A 26,478-nucleotide genomic window follows, 5' to 3' on the forward strand; every position below is an offset into this window, starting at 1 on the left:
ACAATAAGAACTAGGTTATCTCAAAGAAACAAAAAAATACCATCACTTTAAATTCCTAACATTGGGAAACCAGTAAAAAACCCTAAAAAACCCACAGTGTACTAAGCCTTGTAGACAATGTCAGGCACTGAACTATGGTGAGCTCAGGAGAATTTACTCCCTTTCCTCCTTTGCAGTGCCTAATGGAGATCATGTGCTCCTTGGTGCTACCAGCTATAGACTTGTGAAGTGTCTGCATTAATTCTCTGTGTGACCTCAGATGCGCTCATTTGCCTGTCAGGGCAGAGCTGGTCCCTGTGGGATACTTGCTGACTTAAGTCTGAAAAATTCTGAGCACTGAAGTTCATAGAATCACAGAATGATTTGGGTTGGAAGGGACCTTTAAAGATGATCTAGTCCAACACCCCCACCATGGGCAGGGACATGAAGAAGTTTCCACAACTTCCCTTGAGAGCTCAAACCCATTGATTTCACTGTCAGAAAGATTTCCTTGAAATCAATCCACTTTTCCTCTTTCCAATTTCATCTCATTTTGTCAGGTAACATTGCACTTTCTGGTAACAAGTCTAAAGTTTTGCTAACCAGTAGTTCAGCCACAGATATGAGAGCTGCATGGCACCTTTTAAAATAAAGGTTTTTTTTAAAAAATAACAGTTTATTGATGCCAAAATGTTTCACAAAATTGTATAGATTTCAACATCATTTTTAATGGTAGGATTTTTGAGGTCACAGGTGAAATCCACGGCAACTTTAAAAAGGCATATATAGGCAGAGAGAAATTAGAAAACTAGTCTTTTCACTACACAAATGTGCATTCTTTTTTGGAGAAATATTTATTGTCCTTGTTTTGAATTCAAATTACAACAAAATCTTTAACTGCTATAATAAAATCATATGGTCAGTCCTTAGCCAGCCTTTATATGGACAATGGAATTGTGTCCTTGCTTTCTTTTTCATCAGAAATACAAGCTTAGCAGGACAAATTCTAAAGGTCTTTCTCTTCTGGGTTTGGTACTATTCAGTATTTTCATTAATGACCTGAAATGAATAGAGAGCAGGCTTATTAAGTTTACAGGGAGGGGCTGAAGGAATGTTAGAGGACAAGAACAGAATTCAAGATGATCTTAATAAATTGGAGATATAGACAGAAAATATGACAACATTCAGTAGTGGTAAATGCAAGATGCCATACTTGGTCAGGATTAATTAACCACATAAATACAGGATGAGGAATAACTGGCTATAAACAGTTCTATAAAAAAATAAATGAGGGGTTGTAAGGGGTCACAAAGTGAACATGAGTCAACAGTGTCGTGCTGCTGTGAGAAAGGCAAATGCCTCAGAATATGTACAGCAGGATGTATAAAACAGAGTATGACTGGAAGGAAATGTGAAGTAATCCCTCTGTTCTGTTCAATGTTTTATTCAACACTATGGCCTAGATGGACTATTTTGTCTAGTCCTGGGCACTACATTTCAATAAACTCATAGATCAATGCAGAGAGTCTAGGAAAAAAAAGAAAAAGAAAGATCAGAGGTTTAAAAATATGGCCTATGGGGAAAGACTAAAGGAAATGAGTTGTTTAATTCAGAGTAGAGAAGACCAAAGGATGGCATTTGCTTTAAATAACAGTTAAACAAACAAAAGGGATGAGATGATTTCTTGAAGGTCTTTTCTGGTCCTAGGATTTCAGGATTCCTGGCCACTGAAGTGAATTGGACTATAGTACTGTGGAGCAGAGACACCAGCCAGAAATACATAATACCTACAAGATAAAAAATAGAGGTATCTCTACCTTTGCAGAGCTCTTATTGTAGGAACTTATGGAGAGAAAAGAGTGCAGCTGAGCCAGAAAGATACATTGCCATAAAGTAGCAGCACACAGCCTATGTAATTCACTGGATAAGAACATTTTAACGTCTATTTGTACTGTACCTTCTATAACCTACTTCTACTCCAGAAATATTTCAAGAAAACAAAAACCTGATCCTTACTGTGAGTTTATTGAACTTTGAAATTTATAGTGTGCTAATTTCACCATTTTCATCAGTGTCCCACCATGAAAAATCCCCTTAAAGAACAGAATTACCTGATATTTCTATTTATTTGCAAATCATCTGGACTTCCCCATCATTGTGAAAATGCCTTGAGATTTTTAATAATCATTTTGCAATCAAAAAAAGCTATTAAAGGTATAGCTTCTATATAAATATAACTTCAGTAAAAAGGATGTATTAGACCTTATAGGAATTTAAATACTTTATGTCTGTAAAATTACCACTTTAATTTTCCTGTAAGCACAAAATCAGAAACAAAGATTAGACCCTTTAAAAAAAATCTTGAGAGACTCTGTGCTATATTTCTTAACACATAGGCCTCTGTAACACCCTTAAATCAGCTCTGTATTACAAGGTTTCCTTTTATGAAAGCCAAAATGGAAAAAGTTAATTGGTGATGAAGTGTCAATGTTTTGTACTGAAAAATGCATGGGTAAACATCACTGCAAAATGGAGAGCTTATTCAATATAGGTCCTAAATACAGTTAATTTCTGCTTCTATCTGAGTTTCTGTGAAACCCAGAGGAAAACATATTAATCTTGTTTCATCTGGGAAGACGGAGCTGCCTGGTGATACTAACTGGACGAAAAGGAAAACTGCTGAGAACAGAAAGCAGTGACACAGCATTTGAGATCTCCTTTAGAAACTAGATACAGAGGCTGCAGCATTCATCAAGCTGCACAGATTCTTCCTTTTCAAACTGTGCTTTTTTCCCCAGCTGCCAAAATGGTGAGGAAAATTAGTGAGTCCAAGTCATGTGAGTCCCCTGTGGAACCTGCTGGAGCGGATAGTAGTTGCTAACACCTTCAAGCAGAAGAGGATAATACAGACAACTCAGAACAGGCAACAGGGGGAGCATAAAATCTAGAAAATCCTGGAAGCTGTGGTCTTTTGTCTCCTCACCAGAGCAGCTGAGGAGCTATACTGAACTGAATGTGTTGCACCCAGCAAAACCCAGGTAGTCTTTCCTGTCCCCAACTTCATTCCCGAAGCATGCACGCTTAAGACCTGTGTTCCTCTTCCTATGTGGTGGTGGGACAAGGAAAGAATAACCTAGGCTTGTGTGTCACTAACAGGTGCAGTTGAAATCAACTCAAAAAAATATGAGGCTGCCTAAATAGGAAACAATTTCCCCAGCTCAGAAAAATGTTAATAGACACCAGAAACCTTGTGACTTGATAAATAGGAGACCAGATAGCAATAACAAGAGTAGAGTTTCCATTTTAGAAAAAAATAATTCTTATCAGCCACCCACCATGTGCTATAATTTAAAAGCTTTTTAGCAAAGAGCATTTCTTTACTGCTAAAAGGTTTAAAATGTTGCAGTATGTAGACCAAAAAGTCTTGATTAGCTGTGGCAGATGAGTCAGCAGAGAAACAGTTCACAATGCAGCGCAGCCCTTACATTTTGACATATATTGTTAAGGGCTCCCCAAAGTCATTCCAAAAAAGCACAGAAAGAAAAAAAAAAAAGTAACTACGGAAAAAGGAAAAGGAAGGCCTGACATCTCTAATTTAACCTTGAAAACATCATAAGGGACAGGATATGAAAATGGAAAACACAGCATTCTTCATCTTCTAGATTTTGTGGAGGTTTTAGATTTAGCATACAAAATTTAGTCATTCCTGTTGTGGGGGATTCCTCAAGATATCTGCGTATTAGATTCTCCTGATGCACTTTAGGTAGAAAGTTACTCTTGCAGCCAGGGAAGGTAGTGCCTTAATATGATGTATTAAAGCACAAGCCCTTCTCTGTCTTCTTGAGAGAAAGAAAATGTTATGTAAATACAGTAACAGACATGCAGTAGTGCTGGATGACTACACACTGTGCATCTACCTGTGGTTCTACCATCAATAAACCTAAATAAACAAAACTAGTTTAATTCAAGAACTGGACAAAACACATCCCAGAAACACACTGGTTCTGCAACACTGATGTACAGTTAGCTCTTCCCTTCAGATAATGATGAAGTTGAGGTCCTAGAGCAAAAGTCTGGAAGGGAAGAAAGGAAGATGTGAAATAGAAGTTCTGACAATTCCAGATCCCACGGCATTTCTAGCAAAAGTCAAAACACTGACGTTAATATTCCAGGTTTCTATAGGACAGAATTCAGTGAGTGTTCCAGACGACTGTATGAGATTACGGTCTGTTTTAGAAGTGAGATAGTTTTCCTTAATCTCTCAAAGTCTGAAAGGTTCTTGTTAAATGCGAGAACCCAGAAATTCTCTTGCATTATTTAGCATGGCTGCGTGATAGCAAACATTTTACAGTGTCCTCTTGTAGACACTGTTATACTTCCTAGTTCAACAACCACCTATAGAAGCAAACTGGATCGGGAGGTCACAAGGAAGGGTTGCAGAATAGAAGCAGCAGCTCATAGTAGAGAAAAAGTTAAATGGCAAGCCCACCCTGTTACCAGGGCTATAAAGTCAGGGGCTGGGGTAATACTTTCACTTTTTCTCTAGATAGGGGTAGATAGTGGGACCCACAGCAGCAGCAACATAGGGAAAAATATATGACAGCAGCTTTCACCCTGCCAGGTTAGTACCAACAACTTCTGTCTTTCTGCACTGAGTTGCATACGCCTAAATTCTGAAAGATTACCTTCTTTTTTCTTTGTAGCCTGAGCCTGAACTGAACAAATAAGTTATGAATAATTAACATTCAATCCTATTTAAATTTCAAAGGTAGTGGAAGTCTTCCTCTCTAATTTTCTGGATTGGTACACACTGTTTTGATTCTAGAATGTTTGTTGAATCAGAAGAGGTGGGGGGTTTTCCCTGTACTTTTTGGAATGTGATCAAAGGCTAAGTAGGTATTAGGATGAGGAGATGTTTTCCAGAACCCAGGTTTTCACCATTGTGGGTCAAATCATGCTCTTTTCCTAATATAATCATAAGAATCTATCTTTCAGTTGCTGCTAATATGTCTCAAAACTGACCCAGGAATATAAATAGAAATACTGCTGGATTTAACAGTATACGGTTAAATTCCTATCAGCCATTTCACATCTTGAGAGCTTTCTAACCACACTGTTAAATTTTGTACAGTTCTTTACACACTCTTATTTTCACTAGACATATATTTTACTGTCCTATAATTGTACTACATCTAAACGCAGAACGATAGGGAGACAGGTAGATAAAAAGTGCAGAAGGTGCTAAGAAAAGTCTTTCAGCAGATCTTAAGCCAGACAGTATTCTTGTATGTTTTATATTGCAGCCGTGTGCAGTACTGTAGACCATCACACTGCACAGATGGAGGTGCAAGTTTGAGGGCTATTGAGCATGTGGATTTTCCCAGTGTGTCACAATTACAGAAACATCTGTGCTAAATAATGTCAAGCTGATCCACAGCAAAAATTGGCAATGTTCAATAACTCTCAATATCCATTTTTTCCCCTGTGGTGAGATGGCCTAGTGATTGCAAGTTGGACTATAGCATAAAACACGGAGCTTCATTACTTCAGAGCTTATTTAGAGATTTCTCCCATGGTATATTACCTACAAAATCCATATGTTTTTCTTTACTTAGCTCTATAGAGCCTGAGTTTCAGAGAGGCCACATGCCTGCAGCTATCATTGACTTCAATTAGAGGTGTGGATATGTAGGTTCTCTGAAAATCGAGTCCTGTGGGGATATTTTTAATTGATTTTGATTTGCACAGGGAAGGGAAACAGTCTGGGTGGCATGATCATAAGAGACCAGAAGGGAAACAGAGGCAGTTTGCCTGTAGGAACAAAGATTAAAAACTATGATCACATCTAATATTTATATTGTATCATAACAGCACAGAAAACATTCATCATTTTGTTTCTTTCTTCTGATGGAGACAGGGAAGATAGTATTCTCCTGAAAAACTATTAAAGACCAGAAAACCTTCCCAAATACCCTCAATAATATAATCCCACACCCATTAATATATTTAGATTACACTGCAGTTTAGGAAACTTCACTGTTCCTCATCTATGACTGAGTTGGGACATTGTTTCTCACTCTACATCCTCCTGCAGCATTGGAACCCAGAGGTTTTTGTGGATGTAAGTGTGTTACTCAAATATAGCATATTTCCAATTCCAATGCCACAGAATCATTTTTCAATCCTTGTTGCCTTTATTTATTTCAGCTAGAAAAGCACTCCAACATAGTCACCAGATATTACTCACCCCCTCCCAGTATTAGAAATAAAAAGATTCATATATTTCTCAGCTGCCGTACAGTGCACAATTTCTGCCTAATACACATTTTTCCATGCATTATCCAATGTCACTTGGGACATTCCAAGTGAAGAATACTCTTCTTCAGAAACTGTGATCATTCTGTAATATAATAGGCCCAGCAGTAGGATTCTTTTCCTTATATCAAGTATGGATTTTATTTTCCTCAGTTCCACCCCAATTTCTTCCAAGAATATTATTATTTGACTAAATATTTCCTTAACTGCTTTGATGTTCAGACTCTTGAAATATTAGCGAACTAGTGACATGCATCTTATCTGACATTCAGCCAACTTAAACAATGTTATTCTTTCATCTTTATAAACCAGTCTCCAGTCTTCGATAATTACTGCTACCTGTTTTCAAATTCTCCCTAGTTAATCTCTGACTTTCTATGTACTGAGCTGCTGTTACTATAATATTCTAACTACCACCACATCTGAACTACAGAGGAACTATAATCTTCTTGGTTTATGATATGACTCCTCAGAGGGAACAGCGAAAATCATACTGGGTTTTTCTGCAGCTTTATCCCTTTGCCAGCTCTCATATAATTTTTTGCAGTTCAATACATATCCATCCCGGGATGGATGCATAGCTAGTTGATGTCTGAATATGGGTCTTCTCTCCTTCTTGTTTCAAAGATGTTAAGCTTCTAAGCAGGTATACTGTACCAAAAAAAAAAAAAAAAAAAAAAAAAAAGACATCTGTGAAGGAGAGATTGTCAGATTCAAAGTATTTCTCAGTTTTTCTTCCTAACCACCCATCCATCCCTAGTGCACACCCACCTGAAATCATCCAACAGCCCCTCTCTCAGAGTTTCTCTCTGCCAACTCTAACAACTGCCAAGTTGTCAAATGATGCTGCTATTGTGTCCCCATAGCAACAAGCTTTCTGGCCTGAGTGACAGTATTTCCATATTGTCAACTGGAAAACGTCCCAAATAACTCTAGGAGCACCTGGAGTTTTCTTGCAATGCAAATATCTTTTTCTTTTCCGCTCTTAATTCTTATATTAAAGGGAAGTTATTTATACTCATTGCAACGGATGGTATGATGACAGCTGAGCATTTGAAATTTGCTTTAAAATTCTGTAAATCTGTCCTTTCAGTGGATTTTATGTTCCTTTTGAAACAGCTGTGAATTTTAATGCCATCTTTAAAATAAATCTAAAAAAAAATACCAGTAAGTAACATATCAAGATCTTGATAACTGAGGAGAGAAAATATGTAATGTATTATGTGACACATTCTTCATGCTTTTAAAGTTGATGAGAAATATAAGAGAAATGCAAAAGAACTGATGAAAATGTTTTCCTCGAGGAGGAACACATTTCTAACCTATGTATATCTAATATGTTACTCTACTGTATGTTATTACTAATCTTCCAGAGTAACAGTGTTTAGATCATACAGACTGATTATGCATATGTTAAAATGGGAAACAGGTGAGAAATAAAAGCCACATAAATCCCACCAGCCTCAGTGAATTGGCTGAAATTTACAGCTCTGAAAATCCAGCATTCATGTCACCCATCTTCAATTTTAACAGTATTTTTCGGTTAGATTATTGAATCTCACTGAATCTTGAAAATTACTTCCAGTCCATTTATCATGGCCACCTAAGGTCATAACTGAAAGAATAAGTGAGTGCTCTTGAAGCATGTGGAAACTACCTTTATCAACATCATTACAACATTCAGATAATGTCATTCCAAGTTAGCATGTGGATAAAAGAGAACAGAAGCTAGTTGACTGTCTTTTGGACAAGATGTAAGACTACACAGTGATATTTGAGTGAATGGTGAAGTCAGTCCCAATATCCTTGTCAAATAGAGGTTTTGTGCCTAGTTCTACTACCCAGGTTACCAACACAGTTTCAACAAGACACAATTTTTTTCTTCTGACGTGGACAGTAATACTACTGTATCCTTTTATATGGCTGCTATGCTTCATATCAAGCTTTCAATAATGAGTGACAGCTCAGTATATTAATTACATATTGCTAATTTTGTGGGCTTAAGACTCTTACAGTGCTTAATTAGCAAATGTTTGCAATGTTCTTTAAGAGGCTTTACTGAATAAAGGATTGAATATCCAAAATATATCGATTCAAATAACACAAATTCACAAACTAGAAGCTTATTCTGAAAATTAGGACCCCATATATGCAGTTTAGCTATAGGCATATGATAAGGACAGAAGCAAAAATATTTGATAATTTGATGTAAACAATGAATCATTTATGAAATAATCAGCATATTTTTCATCTGAGAATAATGGAGGAAAGAATGAATAAAGTGTATTTCAAGGAAAGAGATCAACTTGCTTGCAAATGTTAATTTAAAAATATAATAATTTTATGGGGCAGTCTTGTAGACCCTAAACAATAAACTAAAACACATTTCATTCACACGTATATGTCCTAGTTGTTCCAGCTTTCTATGCCTATATTACAGAGAATTATTTTACTGCATGGGGAAAGCTTTATCTGAGGACTGCAAAAGCTCTGGATCAGGGGAATCATTGGGTTCCACAGATGAGACGTTTCCTTGAGCATTGTTTCTGTCTGGGTAAGTACAAAATACAATTAGCAGCAAAACACCTGAGGTGGTTAGGTTACAAGCACAAGTTCAGGGCAAAACTTGTCTGCATGACAGTGGGGGGGCTGTGGGCCTGGGACAAGCTGGCAGATTGGACAAGGTCTAGAGACTGAGCACAAGAGCACAATGCTGGGAGGCATAACCTGAGGGTGACATGGGCTGTCCCCTGTCCTCACAGGCAAGCCTGTCACCCTCACACAGGTCCACAGCAACAGACTGAATCACCAAAGATTCACAGCACCTGTCCCAATACATAAAGTGCAGAGGGCCAAAACCTGCAAAACCTGTGTTTACCACAGGAAGAACAAAAGAGGAATGAATATCAAATATTCTACAGCATTAAGCAAATATTCCATAGCATTCCCTGCAAAGATCTCATGCCTGGGCTTTATTGTTTCTGCTCCACAACTGTTCTTCTTTTCCCCATTCATCTTTGTGTTTTAAATGCTATCATTTTTAAATTCATTAAAGTAATTGCTTCAAACAGCAGATGGGCTACTGCTGTACTGTGATTTCTGACCTGACTCCTCTAATATTCTCTTTTTCCTGTATGACTGGGCTCAGATCAGCTCATCCCACTGCCTGCTGAGTGGTTGCTGCATTTAAGCCACACAAGGGTTACTATACTTGAGGGTAGTATAGCAAATGAGCGCACCAGAATCCCACTGAGGCAGCATGTAGCCTGCGGGTACTAATGGTTCATCAGGAAGACCTTGAAGCCTATTTAATGCCAAAGACTAAAGATTTTTATACCTCTTTCTGCCATTTTGCAATTCATTACAGAATCGAAGTCAGAGAATGAAGGATTTTTTCCTCAAGTAGCAAATTAAAAAATGAACCACTGCATATCATGTGTTTCTTTATACTACAATATGATTCATGCCTCATCCTTCATGCAAACCAATAGTTATTTGATTTAGAGCCTGGATAGCTATAAGCTATCAGTACAAAGTAATCTGCTACGCAAGAATTTATAGGATAAATCCCTTAAGTAAGGGTTCATGGCTATTCAGCCCAAGCATCCTACATCTATCTATTTAATCTAGCTGATTTATCTATCTCTATATTTATAAAGCATCCAGTCACTGGTAGCCAGATGCCACCAGTGTAAATGCAATTTATTGACAAATTGGTGTTGTTGCTGTGGCCCTGACAGATACAGTTCTGTCATTAAGGAAATGTGTGTTTTAAGAAAAGTTATCACTGTGTTGATATATTTTTTAAGATTTCATGTTCATTCACATTCTGACCCATTATAGTCTTTTTTTTTTGGACTGGCATATTTATCTTTGCAAGTAATAGCTTGGGGGGGCAGGGCACAGGGAAGGGTAGTACAGCTGAAGAGTCCCAGATCATTGCCTGAGCAGCAGTGTCTCTCCTATCATACAAGGTACCCCTTCAGATGATAGACTTGTTAGTGGTGTTACTTAAATAATCAAAAGGTTAATTTGGGAAAAAATCAGAGTGGTTTCATTTCTTTGTTCCCTATTATTCATAGTAACTGTGAAAAATGTTTCCAAATTGTGAATATTTTCTCTGGAACTATACTTCTCATTATTTGCCAGGAATGATTATGCTCATTATGTATCTAGGTTGATATAGAGACAGTTGAGAATGACATTCCTAGAAATGAAATATCCACATTTAAGCTCACACATAAGAGAGCTGTTGTTTCAAGAGGACAATTCCTGCTGCTGTTCCTAATAGTGAAGGTCCTGCTGTGCTACTTTTGCTTCTGCTATGACGGGACAAGTTCTTGCCTGCAGGCGAGACTGAACTTCCAAAATGATCATGTTATTCTCGGTGTCTAGTGAGCAATGTAGAAAGCATGGGGTTTTGATTTGAGGATGCAGGAGAGCTATAAGGATTTAATGTCTGGAATGAATCACGCTGCTAGAGTTCACTCTGCCACTGGTCAGTCATCCTTTCTGTGCTCACATATCGTTACAAATCATTGCATGCTGGTAAATTAAAGGAATATTTCTGCATTTGTTGTGTCAATGAAAATTTTATAATGGTAGGAGTTTGTCTTGTTTTTATTGTTTCAGTAAACAAAATGCATGTGGAACTGTAGCAAACTAGCAGACCATAGAGTTTCAAACTTGAGCTGACACATTGTGGTGAAGTATATGTAGTACAAACACCCTCCATTTTCTGCCAGAAACTAGGCCAGATAGCCATGTCCTCCGGAGCAGTGTGATTCCCATGCAGTTTAAAGCTGCCTCCTCCATGCCTCTTACCAAAAGCTTCAGAACAGCCACTCTCTATATTCTATTCCCCAGCTGTGCCTCATTTATTCTAGATTTTGAAGTAGAAAAGAAACTGATTGCTAAATAACATCATGTAGAAGATAAATGGAGATTTTTACTGGTTTATCTATGGGCGGTAATGGCACTTTTCCTAGGAGTAACAGCATCACTCCCAATGGCACTTAATGGCTAAAACTGTGATATTATGCTATAGAAACTCATATCTTTGTAGATGACTGCCATTGTTCTGGAGTACCTTTAAGATAACAATGTAAGGGCACATCCTTGTTCAGACTTCTGCTATGAAGCAATTACAGTCCAGGCCTTTCATTGTCCAACACATACAATCCATTTTTATATCAGATGCCTACATTTGTTTCATTTTTCTCAGAAACTATGGTTATTCAGATATTTTATATTTAACTACTTCTTTTTTTGTTTAACTGTTTGATTCTTATTTTTCTCCTCACACACTGTGTACTAAAGCATGTGCTCAGTCAACCTGAAAAAACGCAGTCAAAGGTGTAACATGGAACCCAGGCAAGGCAGGTTTTGATTGCCTAATATCACTTCAAATAAAACCTGAGGGAGAGTTGTACATGGTTCTCTGTCATGGATGGTGGTGCCAGGGTCAATTTGACACCCCCAACAAATCAAGAGTGGTTAGGGCTCCTGCAACTCACGGTACCAAACGACACTTGCCAAGAGAGTTATTCTGGGTTGAGTCATTAGGATACAGCAATGCTGTGGAAAACTCATTGCTGCTGAGCATCCACTGTGCCAGCAGAACCAGTATTTACTCACATAAATAGCGGATCATGCTATATTTGTCTGTATGGTTCCGCTGTGTCCCCATGACCTTTCATAGATAGTTTTGGTGTTCCATGCTTCTTAATAAGCAAATAAAGCTGAAGCAAACCAAAATATGATTGTTTTCATCTGATCTCTTTTCTGGTTCCTGCACCTAACAATGCAACCTCTATTTCTCTCTGTTGTCTGGCTCATTCCTTTCTGAGCACACCTGACACACATACGGTTTAATAATTTACAGGTAGAGGGCCTAGTTTGCCAGGCTAGGGACATATTCCAATTTCTTTCCACAACTCTAATGAGACAAAGCAGTCAGAAGCTTATTGCTACTGCCACATAAAATCAGATTTATGGATGCTTTTTGTCAGAAAGTGGTGCAAGGCAGTTTGAGTGTTCCACTGAATTTCTCCATTCATCTCCCAGAGTAAAGTTTCCCCACCTGCTAATGGAAGAGGCTCTATTATGAGTATTAAATATTTTTTCGTAATTAAAGAAATTAGATAAGATTGGCCCAGTCTGAAACACACTGTGCAATTCTGCTCAAAACTACTAGCCTTATATCCAGTGATTATGATTCCCAGAAGACTGCACCTGTAAAAAGGAGATCTTTACATGCTATAGCTCATTCCTGGTTGACATATTAAGGAGGGGTGGTTGGATGGTATGGAGCCAGTGACCCTCTAAATGATCTGCTGCTGCTAGTAGAACTCCCAAGAGTTCTCCACAGCTGGCAAAGTTTGTTCTAAACTCTCTGAAAATGACAGCAGCCCATATCGTGTATCCCCTCCTTTCCCAGCAAATGAGACGCCCATTGACTTTTGTTTGTTTGCTTTTCTCTGTTTCTGATGTGAATTATTCATTGTTTCTGTTTAAACAGTCTGGGTTTTTTGACCATTTGAAGGTACAGCATCAGCATTACAATTTCAGAAGATATAGCACAAAGGTAAAAACCACTCACGTTATATATGGTGGCAGCACATCTAGCTCTAGAAATGGCCATATCTGAGTTATTATATTCTGAACCAGATGGTGCTGTCAGACAGTGCAGAATGACAACTTTTAGATGATGCAGAAAGGGCAACGTGCCCAAGCAGTGAAGGAACTCTATCTCCACTTGCTGCATTTTTTTAACTTCAGTTACAGATGGCACGACAAGGATCATCTCAGGAGGAAAAGTAAGACTTCATCACAGCTGATTTTAACTTAAAAGAATCCACCAGAACATTTATAAATTAGGCAGGCAGGGCCTTGTTCCTGGTGACTGCCTATAGTTCCCTCATAGTAGAAGGAATAGGAGATAATAGAAGGAATTGGGAATTTTTAATTATATTTTTTAGCTGTAAAACTACAGCATAGTAAGAATTCCAATCAAGCAACACTTCTAATGAAAAATATATGTTAAAATATGACATGTTGTTTTCTTCTGCAAAAACTGGTTCCAATTTTCAGGTCAAAATATTTTTCAGTTCTAAATAAAACTTAGGGTAGAAACAGTAAAATATTTCTAAGAAATCAAATTGAAACAGGTTGAAATTGTCAAAACAACATTCTAACACTGATATAAACTATCACACATTACTTCACAAGTCAGAATTTTCATTTCGTGGACATTTCTTAAAGAATGACTTTTCATCATATTTCATTGTCAGCAATTTCTGCCCGTCTAGCACCATAAAACTAGATGACCAGACATATAAAAATGAAGCACAATCTTTGTCATCTCTTACACTTAAAATACTTTGGCTCTTAACTACAGAAGCCAGAAGCCACAGGCCAAAATATCTTCTTTCATCTAAGCTATCAGTCCATAAAGTGTACACTAAGACCATGTTTTGTGCAGCCAAAAAAAGTAACAATTCCCAGGGCATTTATTTTAATTGTGGCAGCTAAACTCAAGGAAGCTGAATTGCATTTCAGAGAATCAACACCTCTGCATGTAAAATTAACCACTGAATTGATAATGAGAGAAAAAAATGTTACAAAAATAAAATTCCTACTTAATGCGACATACTACTTCTTTTCCTATAGAATGTATTGGAAACATGCAAATAAAAGTGGCTTAATTTTGCTGATCTCAACCTACTGAAACAATGACAAAATTAGCTGAGTGACACATTTCCAATGACAAATAGGTGGAACTTTTATCTCCACGGCGAAAACATAAGCAAGAGATTATTTTACAAATTTAGGACTAAAATATGGTCTTTAATAATTTAATGGAGATGCAGAGGACAGCCAGAGAAAGGAGAACATTTTTATCTGTTGCAAGCAGCTCAACTGTTTGCCATGTTTCTCTTACTCTGTACGGCACATATGTCTTTTCGAAAACGATACAAATCTACTTTAGGGTGGAATGGTTAGGAGGGATGATTACAAATGGCAATATCACCAAATGTATGGGTGTGGGGAAAATCAACATGGTCTAGAGGAATTAAGGCAGAAGCAGCAGTCAGGAATTCTAGAACAGTGATCTCAAATCAAGCTGGTATCACCTGTCACCTCCCCGTTCTGCAAAACATAGCAAGGAAATGAAGATACTTGTCTTCCCAGAGAAGCATTTATTAGGACTAACTGTTTTGTGAAAACAGAGATTTAAAATTACATAATATATAAAAGTATTCCATATAATTTCCAAATACTTCATTATTGGAAACATTTTTAGGCCTAAATTTGCTCAGTCACACAAGGAAAAGAATTTTATGGAACTCACGGTCTCTCCTCCTGAAGAATTATACTTTTGCAGAATTAGAATGCTTAGTATTGCTTTCAGTTCTAGAGTGAAAACATATTCATACTCCTTTTTTGTAAGATTTCGTTCAAAGGCTCATCTACATTCATCTAGCTCTAGCAAAAATATGGCATCCACCATTTTGCTTGCTTGTTTGTTTTTTCCTCACTGGCTTTCCAAATGTTATAAGCAAAGCCAGCAAAAACAAATTTACGTTGGCATAGCTACATCTCATAATGGTTCTGCTAGTGTAGTGATGCCAACCTGGGGAAGAGACTTTTCACACTACTAGCAGGCAATGCTGAGAACATTAAGCCAAGTCACATTTTTAAATGGGGAATATAAATATCATGAGTTTGCTTTTTATTTTTTTTATCATGTTAACAAAATGTATAATTCATCATGGGATCAAAAGCAGACAATAGTATTGAGACAACCATACCTGATGTGTTCCAGGTCTGATATATAATGAATTTTTTTTACATCCAGATATACTGTATGGAGATAATTATCCTGCTGAGGGATGAAAGAATTACTCCATAAATCAGCAAAAACCTGTGACAGTTGCATCTGTCATAGAATAGTTGGAGACAATTGCAAAAAGACATCTTAATCAAGTCAGGATCAGTGATTTGTAGGCTTACCGTTCTAGGCAGTTCTCAAAAGCAGGCATAGGCATCCAGCCTCTGAACTCCTTACACCTCATTGTTTTCTCTAAAGCCCAAACACGTTTCTTAAAAGCAGTTGCTGACTCCTGATACTGTTCTGCCAGCAGATGAATGCAGACAAACTTCACTGATGTGTCCTCTGCTTCTTTAGGGGTGAGTTACTGAATCTCTAAGAGCTTCTTCAAATCCATTCTGGAGGTTTGGAACCCCTCATATATAACCCTCATGAAGCTGAAGGTAGTTTCAAAGAATACATCCCTGGAAAGAAAGTCTACATTGACATATACATTTTGTGCTTGGTATTAAAGCATTGTAGGGAAAGGTACTGCCTTGTAATGAAAAATGGGACTAATTCACAAGTGGGAACTTACTGCTCAGCAGAAAACAGTTTCAAAGTTCTGTAAATTATTTCCTTTCAGGCGTTTTCTTTTAATATCTTGTTCTTTTTTTTTCTTTTTTTTTTCCTTGGTTGTTTTTTTTTCCCTTTTGGTAGAAATAGTTTTTGGTTCACATGCGATGTGGGATGTGTTTTTCCTTCAACTTTTTGACATCACATCAGTTCCCACCTCCTTAACATCACTGTATCAGGTAAAATCCGATTTGTCAAATATAGAAAAAACCCTCTGTTTTTAAGCACTTCTTCCAGGTTCTGATCTCTCTACAAAGACTCACGTCCCTCTTCAATAAACTTAGTCCTCAGCTACATAATGCTATCGATGACTTCATGTCACAGTGTTTTCACACAGACCCAAAAGATCTCAACAGGTTAAAATTCACCAGCACTCATGTTATATTGGTGAAGCTTTAGGAAGTTTTCTCTCTGAGGGTCACTAAATTTCCCCAGACCAAAGTTTATGTTCACAGTTTACAAGAGCAGGAGTGACATGGCCACTGACAAGTACCAGCAGCATTATTAGCTTGAGCAGACATGCTGTCCAATCCAATTTTAGGCTCTGCAGACCTGTCCATAACTGCAGTTCATGAAAGGTCAGCTCTGTCATTTGTGATCACCACACAAAAAACAGATTAGTGTCTCTGTTCCTATTTTGCTGGATAGTGTGTCTTTATCCACTTGCTCTTTCCCGGGGAGTGCTAGGACAATCTTCATTAGAGTTGCCCAGAAAGCTAGGATAGATAGATGGGTTACATGGGAGTTGTGCATCCTCCCCTGCCCTGAACATTCACCTTCTCCATAAGGTCATATTTGGAGGGCAGGGAGGGGAACTGACCTGAGCCTGGAAGCAGTAGTGATACATTTCATCATTCCTATTCAGTGTGGTCAAAATCTACATCAGTTGCATCAGTCACCAACAAGCAAGAATCACTCCCATTTTGCATTATGGCCTGTGGCCACAGAAGCTGTGGGACAGTTTCTTGTGATCTTCCCAGCCCTCTTGGGATCTTCCCTTGGCTTCTTGCAGCACCTACTATTGCTAGCTCAAGTCCAGGTTTGAACAGGAATCCTTGGGCAAGCACACCATGCCACATCTAACTTTTATGTCACAGGGCACTTGATTTTGCTCAAGAAAGTCTCCTTAATTGAACCATCTTTACTGTGAGGCCCTAGTTAGGGTTAGGACTCTAAATGGCTCTTACTAAAGTAGATACAAGGACTTACAGAAACAGAAATTCCCTCTGAGCTCTTCACTCGAAACTATTTTCTCAGACACCTACACATTTTTCTAAAAGTGCTTATCACTTCCTAATTTGTCCTGTCTGACTTCAACCTGTAGGCAGAGAACACCATGCAGACTAGACTGCGTTTAGATTTGTTTGACATCTGGCATCAGTGTGGACTGTCCCTCTGCATCTTTTTCTTTGATTTTATACCCCAAAGTTCTGCCATTGTTTTATTTCTTCCCTGTACTTTTTATTCCTTTCTGATCCCTTTATTTTATTACAAACATTTTCCTTTCCCATTTAGATTGCCTTGTAAAGACAGATCACCAAATGAAAATATCTCAGAGTGGATAGTTTATTGTACTAAATTGACAGCCTTATCTGCTTGCATGTTATCATTACCATTGTTATTATGTTTGCATAGGACATAATTCCTTTCACCTTTTGAAAGTCTCAGAAGCACTTTGGAGAACTATGTTGCCAGTGTAGGCTTGCATAGAAGAACTAGAAGGGAAACACTATTTATGGACTACATTGTGATTTCAACCACAGCCCACAGCAAAAGGCAGTACAAAGCTGCACCATCCTGTGGAGAAAACTGGAGACAGTCTGGACTGGACACCAAGCTGCCATGGAAGTATAGTTTGTCATGTCCCTTCAAATGCCCTGGCACATTCATTATAGTTGTCTCTCGTCTGAGGAGAAATCTGGGACCTCCTTTCCACTCTGCTTCAGGTTGTTATCCAAAGGAAACATCACCAACACTGCCCATGAGCTTCAGCTAGAACCCTGAGAGCCTTCATGAAGGGAGATGGTAGGTCATTTTAATGTCCAGCTGCCATGAGGTGAGTCAGTGTGGAAGAGACCTTCATTCTTCCTCATGGTTAGTTGTCTTTAAGAGTCACCTACAAGCTTTCGGGAGCCTTCAATAGTAGTCAGCCAACAGATCAGCTTAGCAGTGCATAAAGCTAAACTCAGCATCTCCTCTCCCAATGGCCAGGAAAGGTATGACTATATCTGTGACCTAAGGATTTTCACTTGGCTTTTTCATCTTTGAGGCCTTGTCTTGTATGCAGCTTCATATGTGACCTTCATATGATCACAAGCAAAGCTGTCTTTCCCTTGTGACCTGGGGACTCCTCCGCATCGAGATGGGCTGGCAGTATCTGCCCCTTATGAGTAATGCTGTGTTTGCAGAAAGCTGAGGCTTAACAATGTGCTTTGCCATGCTTGCAGAGCCTCACTGTGAACATAAACATGTAGCATGCTTCAGACCATAACACACGGGGATGTACATCCTGCTTATCGAACAGAAAATCCTTCCTAGGTTATAAAAGACAGAGCAACAAACAGGAATAGTTGAGCTGAGGTCTATATATAATGGATCTAAAAGATATCCTTCTGTCATGCTGAGACTTGATTACAGCCTAAGTGCTGTCAGAAGGGCCATATGTTCCATTCACAGCATGGCTTAGCCCTCTGCAGGCTCAGCGGGAGTGGGCCGCAGCTTGGCAATTTGTCCAAGGCACGTCATGAATTGACTAGGATAAAGAGATTAGGGCCCTGATCCTCCGGTGCCTTCCACCTAGTGCGGTGACTTGTGTGAGCGCAGGGTGGATGTGAATTGGTACTGCTTGGCCTTGATAGCGGTTTAGCAACACTTTGGGCTCATTTCGAAAAGGTGAAAATGACTGTAGAAGCAGCAGATAATCATTGACCTTAATTCCTGCCCTGTATTTCCTTTGTGCTTGTGTGTTTCTTCAATGACTCGACTCTTTCTAACAGCAACATTTGAAACAAAAATGGAAAGGAGAAGGACAAAGGTGACAGCCTATACGGCGTTCCTTCACAGCATTCAAATCTGCCTTTAAACCCCAGGCACCTGATCCTTGCCTGGTCATTAAAATCAAGAAGTAACAGGAATGAACAAAATAGGATTAATGAAATAACTTAACTCACAATGAAAAATGTGGGCTAGAAAATTAATGTGCTCTCCCTCTGCTGGTCTCCTAACCTTATTTACTACTCCTTATTTACTACTCCCACTCTCAGTCTCCTTCTGTAATGGCATTTTCTTCAGTGCCTCAGAAAATGGCTTGTAGGCTCATAAGTCAGTGGTGCAGCAATATTTCATGCACGACTTCTGGAATGGGGATCATGCCCAGATCCCCACTAATTTTCATGCAAATTAGTGACTCTGTTTAGAAAGGTCAGAACTGCCAAATGGTAACAAAAATACAACAGCAGGCAAGCTTAGTGGAGTTAAGGGTTTGCTCATGAATTTGTTTCAGAGAGCCCTGTAGAAAATAACCCTGCCTCTGTCACAAAGAGCACAACATTATGATTTGAAACATGATTTTTATGAGTCAGATGAGAAGTGGATAGTGTACTAATGTACTTGCATTTAAAAGAGGGGGGGAATGAAACATCAATTGCCCCTTGATTTTTCCTCTCAAAGAAACTGAACATAAGCATGGTCCCCTGAATCATAGGTATGAATCAGAGTTTCATAGATTTTTTGTAGTAATTGGCATCATAGTAATTTCTTCAAAAGGGCTCTGCAATTAATGCAGACAGGGCAAAAGGAAGAAAGTTGATATGGTATTATAACATTAAGCTCCATCTGTAATAAAGGGCCAACTTAATGCTAGCAGGTATAAAATTCTATCTTTTGCCATATGAGGGAACATTCAGTCTTTGATTTCTTTTACACTGGATAGAGTTTGGTATTACAGCTGTACTGGAGTTTTCTGAATATTTTTTTCTTGGTTTAGGGAAGGAAGAAAACAAAATAAATTCTCTTTTGCTTTGACCCAAAATAAAATGTGTAATTCAGCTATGAGGTCTTTAACATTAAGAAAATCATGGCAATATTTAAAAAAAAAATCATCACTTCAGAGATTTTAAATGGTTAGATTTTCAAAAACAAAACTAGTATTTTTTCCATTTTGGCTGAAGTTTGACCCAGTTTTGTTCCCTGAAGTTGTCATTTTCAATTAATAGAGTGCCTAAATGCAGTAGCTGTCCATACAAACTTGCGAGTTCATATGACCGAGAGAAAAAGAGTGGCATGAAGAAAAGCTGCTCTTGTGAAGTGGTTAGGATACTCTGGAGATGACTGATTATAGCCCATGCTCCACATGATCTGAAACAATTGAGGATTTAACGTCCTTTTCTGACTAGGCAAAGGCACAGGACTGTTGGTAGCTTTCTGCTTCCTGGACCCTTACCTTAATCTGTTTGTGTTCCTTTGCTGTCTAAAACCACTCTAAAGCACTTGTTTTAGTCCAGCTTTGTGATTAGAAAGTACCTGCAAAGAAAAATTCCAGAAGTCCAGGGAGGGATCTGTAAAGCAGGAGAGGGAGCCATGGGTTCATGGTTAGGTGCTGAGCTTGTCTTGTTTTGCATGGTGGGATGATGAAGGTCTGTGTCCTGCAAGATCAGCTTCAGGGCATGGTTCATTCCACTGGATTTAGTGCTGCCAGGACTGGAACTTCAGTGCTTAGCAGAATGAGAAGCACAGTTACAGTGTGCCGTCCCTTGGATGGTTTGCCTTTTTAGCTGCTCAAAACCTCTCTGAAGTAGAAACAAAATGGCAAAAAAATTACACCCTTTTCAATGCACATATTTAGACTGGACTTCCATTCTTTTTCAGCTGCACAAATTTGTGTGTGTTGTGTGCAGCGAGAAATACCAATCTCTGACAACCTGCTTGCTAACAATTCACAAACAGAAGGGAAATTCATCACATACAAGCCTACGTACTCTAATTTGTTCACCTCTAGCATTAACTATTTGAACACTCTCTTTCCCGCTAACTGTTCTGTTATGCCCCGTGCTTGTTCAGCTGCTCCCTTCTACTCCTCGTGGGAGCTCTGCGGTATATTTGGAATAAACCCTTTGGCCTCTAATTTCCTCCATTACTGCCCCCTGCTAGTATGCTTCGGTGATTTTCAAAGGTGATCTGGGAAGGAGCTACTTTGGAGTCTGATTTCATTTTTGTTTAGTGTGCAGAAATGACAAGCAAGCTACAACAGTGCCCCTCTGCTTTGGAAAAGAGCCAGGTTCAAAGACCATGGAGCCTTTTATAAAGCTCCTTTACCAGGATAGGTTTCAGTCCTACACCATTCAAGCCCATTAGACATGTGCTCAAACACATTCTTTCCCCATCCCCAACACAGTAGGGTACAAGGTGAGACAGATCAGGTTCAGCAGAGAGGTATTACCACTGCATTCTCAAATTAGAGTGAAATTGGTTTGGTCAATTCTTTCATTGTGCTCCCATGGAGAAAAGTTGTCATCAGTAAATGTTTTTTAATCAAGTGTTTTAAGTGAAACTTCAGAAGTACTGGAAGTGGGACTTAAAAAAAAGCCTGTCTTCTTTGTTAAGATACACATTTAAATGGAATTCACAAAGACAAACAGGAAAGTAGCATCTGAATTTGGGACCCACACATGTGTTTACCTTAATAGCTTTTAATCTATTACTAAGCCATAAATCTATTATGAAGGGCATTGAATATTGCCTTTCATCTGCTCTTTTCCTCTTCCTAAAATAGATCTCACTCAATAACCTTCCTACTTTTGGATAAGGGGTTCAATATGCAGTGGTATCCTTTCTCTTGTCAGACATGAGGTTATTACTGAATAATGACGATAATTAAAAGTACTCTAACTGCTGTGACTAATAAAACAAATTCACATCAATGGTGAAGGACAAATCTCAACACGCTAGGTTTGGTTTGGATAAGCAGCCAAAAGATTGATTATCCAAATGTTATCCAAAGGCTGCGTGCTAAAATGGGAGCAGCAACAATTCAGATGAAAATCTTATAATAGCAGCTGCTTCGTGGTAAGTTCCTTCCTGCAGCTGGAAAAAGAACTGCTGTAGTTTATAACTGAAGGCAATATAACCACTGATCAAAACGGGCTGATACATGATGCCTTCCCAGCACTTCTCAGAACCATAATCATGGATACTGACGCTTTTTGGACATTGATTAATAGCTTTCAGTGAGGTGGGGGAATTCTAGCTTCCTATTTTGACCACTGAATATAAATAAGCTCTGTTCTGGAATTTTATGACAAATATAAAAATATGTTTATATTAAGAATATATACCAAAGAATGACCTATGTTATATTTATATTTTCATTTGTAATAAAGAATATAAATGCATATTATTACTTACATTGTCATGTATATTACATATATACATAAATATTTCTGATATTTTTGTTACATTCTACTTTTAAATGACTGAAGAAAGGTACTGTCTGTTTGAGATGCTATTCCGAAGTCTATAACTACTATAACCATATCTCTGAGATTATTTTTCCAATACTTTCAATTTGTACCAAACTATTTTTCCTAGCACATTCACCTTTCAAAGATCTCCACAGGTCCAGGTTTTCCTTGCTTATTTACACTGTTCTCTTCAAAAGTAAATGCACTACCTTCTCATCTCTATCTATATGCCAACCCTGTTTGCTTCTTTGTCGATATAAATGCAAGCATTCCTGTCACTTCAGCCATATTAGCCTGTTGTCTCCCAGCTAAACTCTTCTCCCCTTTGCACATTTGAGTAAATATCTCCTTGAGTCCTATTTCCTCAAAAAGGTGTCCAAGGAATCAGGCAATTTTCTGAGAACTGAGTGAAAAGACAGATAGGAAAAATTAGTACTTGTAAATAGAGAAAATACTAAGGTGGAAATGCTTATCCCTGTTTAAGACTGTAGTTATTCAGCTGTGTTGTTCCTCTCCCCTCATTTAGCACTGGCGATGTGCATCATGCCCATCCGTGTAGTGGTGTAAGCATAGCCCTGGCACGAGCCCTGAGGTGTGCGGGCAGGCGTGAGAGCATGCACCTCATCGGTCAATGGAGCAACTAAAATTCCCTTCCACTCCTCTGCCTGTGATGCGTACTGTGCCTAATGCTTTTTGATGCCCTCATGTGCTTACTAACAAAATTAAATATTAAGTAGCTGAAGGAAACAGTTTTGGAATAACAGGCTAAGGTGCCTTAATGTAAAATGTATTCATTTTTTCCACACAAACTCAAACACACCAATTAATAGGCAAAAATCTCATCCTGTGAAAAAGTTTCAGGTATAAAAAAAATGAATTAAATTAACCAAATGAAGTATTTACCATTAATAGTTCACCTTGCTTTAGTCCTTGTTCAAAGGAAACTCCGAGCCATAACTCACAGCCTTGTCTGACTAGAAAGCCTGGGGTTTGGTCTTTAGATTTTAGACTCAGAGTATATTATTGTGCTCAGGATTAGTGAATGATGTCAGTCTTACATTATTCCAAACACATGATGAGTAATGGGAGCTGGGTATAATCAATTACCTTCCCGTTTTGTCTACAATTTCTTTGAAGCAATAAAAACAGAATAATTCTTTTAAAATTAAAAGAAAAACAAAAAAAACTGAAGAAATTCCTTCCGTTTCTTTTAAAGAACACTTTCACACTGAGTGCATTAAAAAAAACCCCACAACATAAACACATTCATATAAAAAGCAATTTCCTTAGATAGCAACATTCTTTATTCCCCCTGCTATTATTAAAGATGCTAGTGTTTGAATAGCTTTCTCCCTCACAAATCAGTTTTTCCTTTAGCTGAGGGAAGTCATAACCCTGTGTTTATGACATCTCATGCTGTTTCTCCAAAAATAATTGTTGTGCCACCAGTGCAGAAGAGATCATGGAGCCGATGAACTTTTAATATGTTAAACACTCACCCTGACTCTAAAAGCTATATTTTCAAATTAGATGCATCCTGGCTTCCAGTTTTGCACAATCAGAATAAGATACCTACATGCCCTGAGTACACAAATTGGAGTACATGCGTTCTTGAGCCCTGGCAGTGGACAAAAACAAGGGTGTCAAACACAAAGGACTTGGATCTGGCAGGTAAAGAAAAGCATTTCTGAGGTTTTGAGTGTCTATCAACTCCATCAAACTTCTGTTGAACTGAACAGGAAGTGAAGATGCAAAACATCCCAAGATTCCCACAGGTGTGTACTTAGTCTCCACCTTAATGGTCTGTCTTTCAAAATATTGCTTTACCTTGTGAGAATGGTTTATTTTACTTTAAGGGTGACCAAGCACTGGAACAGGTTGCCCAAGGATGTTGTAGAATCTCCATCCTTGGAGATATTAAAAAGCCATCTGGACACAGTCCTGGGCAACTGTCTCTAGCTGGCCCCGCCTGAGCTTGAGGGGTTGGACCAGATGACCTCTGGAGGTCCCTTCCAGTGCTGTCATTTGACACCCACAGTTTATAGTCAGAAACTGCTGTTATTTCCTATTATGTAAACTAAATGAGGCTACCAAGATGAACTACTAGTAAGAACATTCATTTTTAATAGGAAGAAAAATTAACTAGGTAAATGATGGAATAAAAGTGTGTGTTTTCTTCTGTTGGAAGGTGAGCATCATTTTTAAGTTCTCCTTCTCGTAATGACATCTTTTTTAAAACATGGAACAGTTTCTATGGTAATTTTCTAATTTTACAAAAGTGAGTGGAATAACGTTTCAAAAATGTATAGAAAAATGTGATTTAGGTAAAATATCTTGTTAAAAATTTTCAGTCAGAGAAATATCTCCATAATGAGAAAAATGAGGAAGGGACAAATTCAAGCAAAACAAAAATATTTTTTTCCTTAACAGTATCAAACCTATGGTTTAATTCACCTGAAATGTTATTTGTCCTTCTGACAAGTTATACTAATCAGGTGAATCCAGAAGATAAAGGGCAAAAACTCCCCTCCTAAAGAATTCCTTATGAGCTCCAGAATAATTGAACTCTTGATTAGGATATGTGTGGCTGAACAGGAAAACCAGCGTATAGATGATAGTTTATTAGTTAGCCTAGTGCCATATTTACTAGTAAATCCAGCCTAGGGAAAAAAATTCTAACATTACTTTCAGCCTTCCAAACAACTCCCCACATATTTTATGGCCTGAAGGGCTGCCTGGTGGCTCCCCGGTCACCCTGTTGAGAATGAAGTGGGCAGTTTTATACCTCTGGCTCCACAGCTGTCCCTCCAGCGTGGCATCCAGGCCTGACACAGCCCTTCGGTAAGGAGGAAACACTACCAGCTGGGAGCTGTATGGAAGTCCTGTAGTGGAAGATAACACCTCCACATCTTAGAGGAACATAGCAACAATCTTTTCCCTCAAACATCTCCTTACCTTCTGGTACACAAGTACAAATTATGGAAGAGTTGGAAGATGGGAAACACATATCTGAATTCCCTGGTGATATGGAGAGTCCTGACTCATCTGCTTAACGTTAAGTCTGAATATCTTTGTGGTGGAGACTGGATGAAAATGTACCCTGTAGTCAAGCCACAATTAGGGACACATATTTAGTGTCCTTTATATTTGAATGTATTGGCCTTCTACATTGACACAGTACTAAACAAAAAACTGAGAATAGGCACATAGGTCCTGGGCATTTTCCAAAATTGTCTGGTGACTCTAGAGAGATTGTACTTCTATTTTTTTATTGTCTCAGTTTACAGGTTCTTTTGGAGTCTGGATTCCATTGCTTTTACATAAAAAGGAACTGTTTTATCTTACAAATTAAAGCCACCAAGAAGGTTAATTTCAAAATTAATTAGAAAACAAATAAGAGTTCCCACTGAATCTGAAAATTGCTATGGCCTTTCATCTCCAGGAAAATTTACATGGCTTTAGAAGCTGCCCAGGTGCACTATGAGCATTATTAATCCAAGTGATCCAAAAAGGAATTAAATGCTCAAAACACCTGTGAAACTTAGCAAATGTGGCACAGATAATAATGTGCACCACATCACCCAGTACCTTCAGCAATGAGTAACAATCTCCTCAGGTTTAAAGAGAAGCACACTACTCCTTGCTCCCCAAATTGTTTATTTTCCACATCTCACCCTTCCAACTGAACTGTTGGAAGTGGGGGGATCAAGATGGGGGCAAAGAAAATTGTGACATTGTCAGACCATAAGTGGCCCTGAAGGAGAATGTTGATTAATCAGGTGACAGTTTTCACACTAAGGATCAAATAGCAGCAGCTAGTTTATTTGTCTTGATTTCTCTTGGATAGTTTTGTCCTAAAAATTCTTTAGGAAAGGAATGCAAATTCTGGTTTAATTGAAGACTTAATTTGATATGCTTTTCCTTTACATACCCCCATCAGCCAACAACTAGATTTTTTTTTTTTTTTTTTTTTTGCATGATTAGAAATTCTTTCACATTTCTGGAAATAAGCTATAGTGCATGCAAGTTTTAGAAGGAAGAAGTGACAACTAATTAGATCTAGTGTGATCAGCGAGCAGTAATAGGCTTTGTGAAAAAAATGAAATGCATTTTGGATAACAAAACAAGATTTTTTGGTATATGCATGTTTTTTGGCTTCAATCTTCAGATCATCTTTACTGGGACCAACCCCTGAAATGAGTAAAAATGTAGTAGTCTGATTTTTTCCATATTACCCATAGTTCATACAAGCCACATTTATGTCTATAAAGCCACTCA

The sequence above is a fragment of the Nipponia nippon genome, unplaced genomic scaffold (genome assembly GCF_047370975.1).
Source record: "Nipponia nippon isolate SJK-2023a ecotype South Korea unplaced genomic scaffold, ASM4737097v1 scaffold_1, whole genome shotgun sequence".
NCBI lineage: Eukaryota > Metazoa > Chordata > Aves > Pelecaniformes > Threskiornithidae > Nipponia > Nipponia nippon.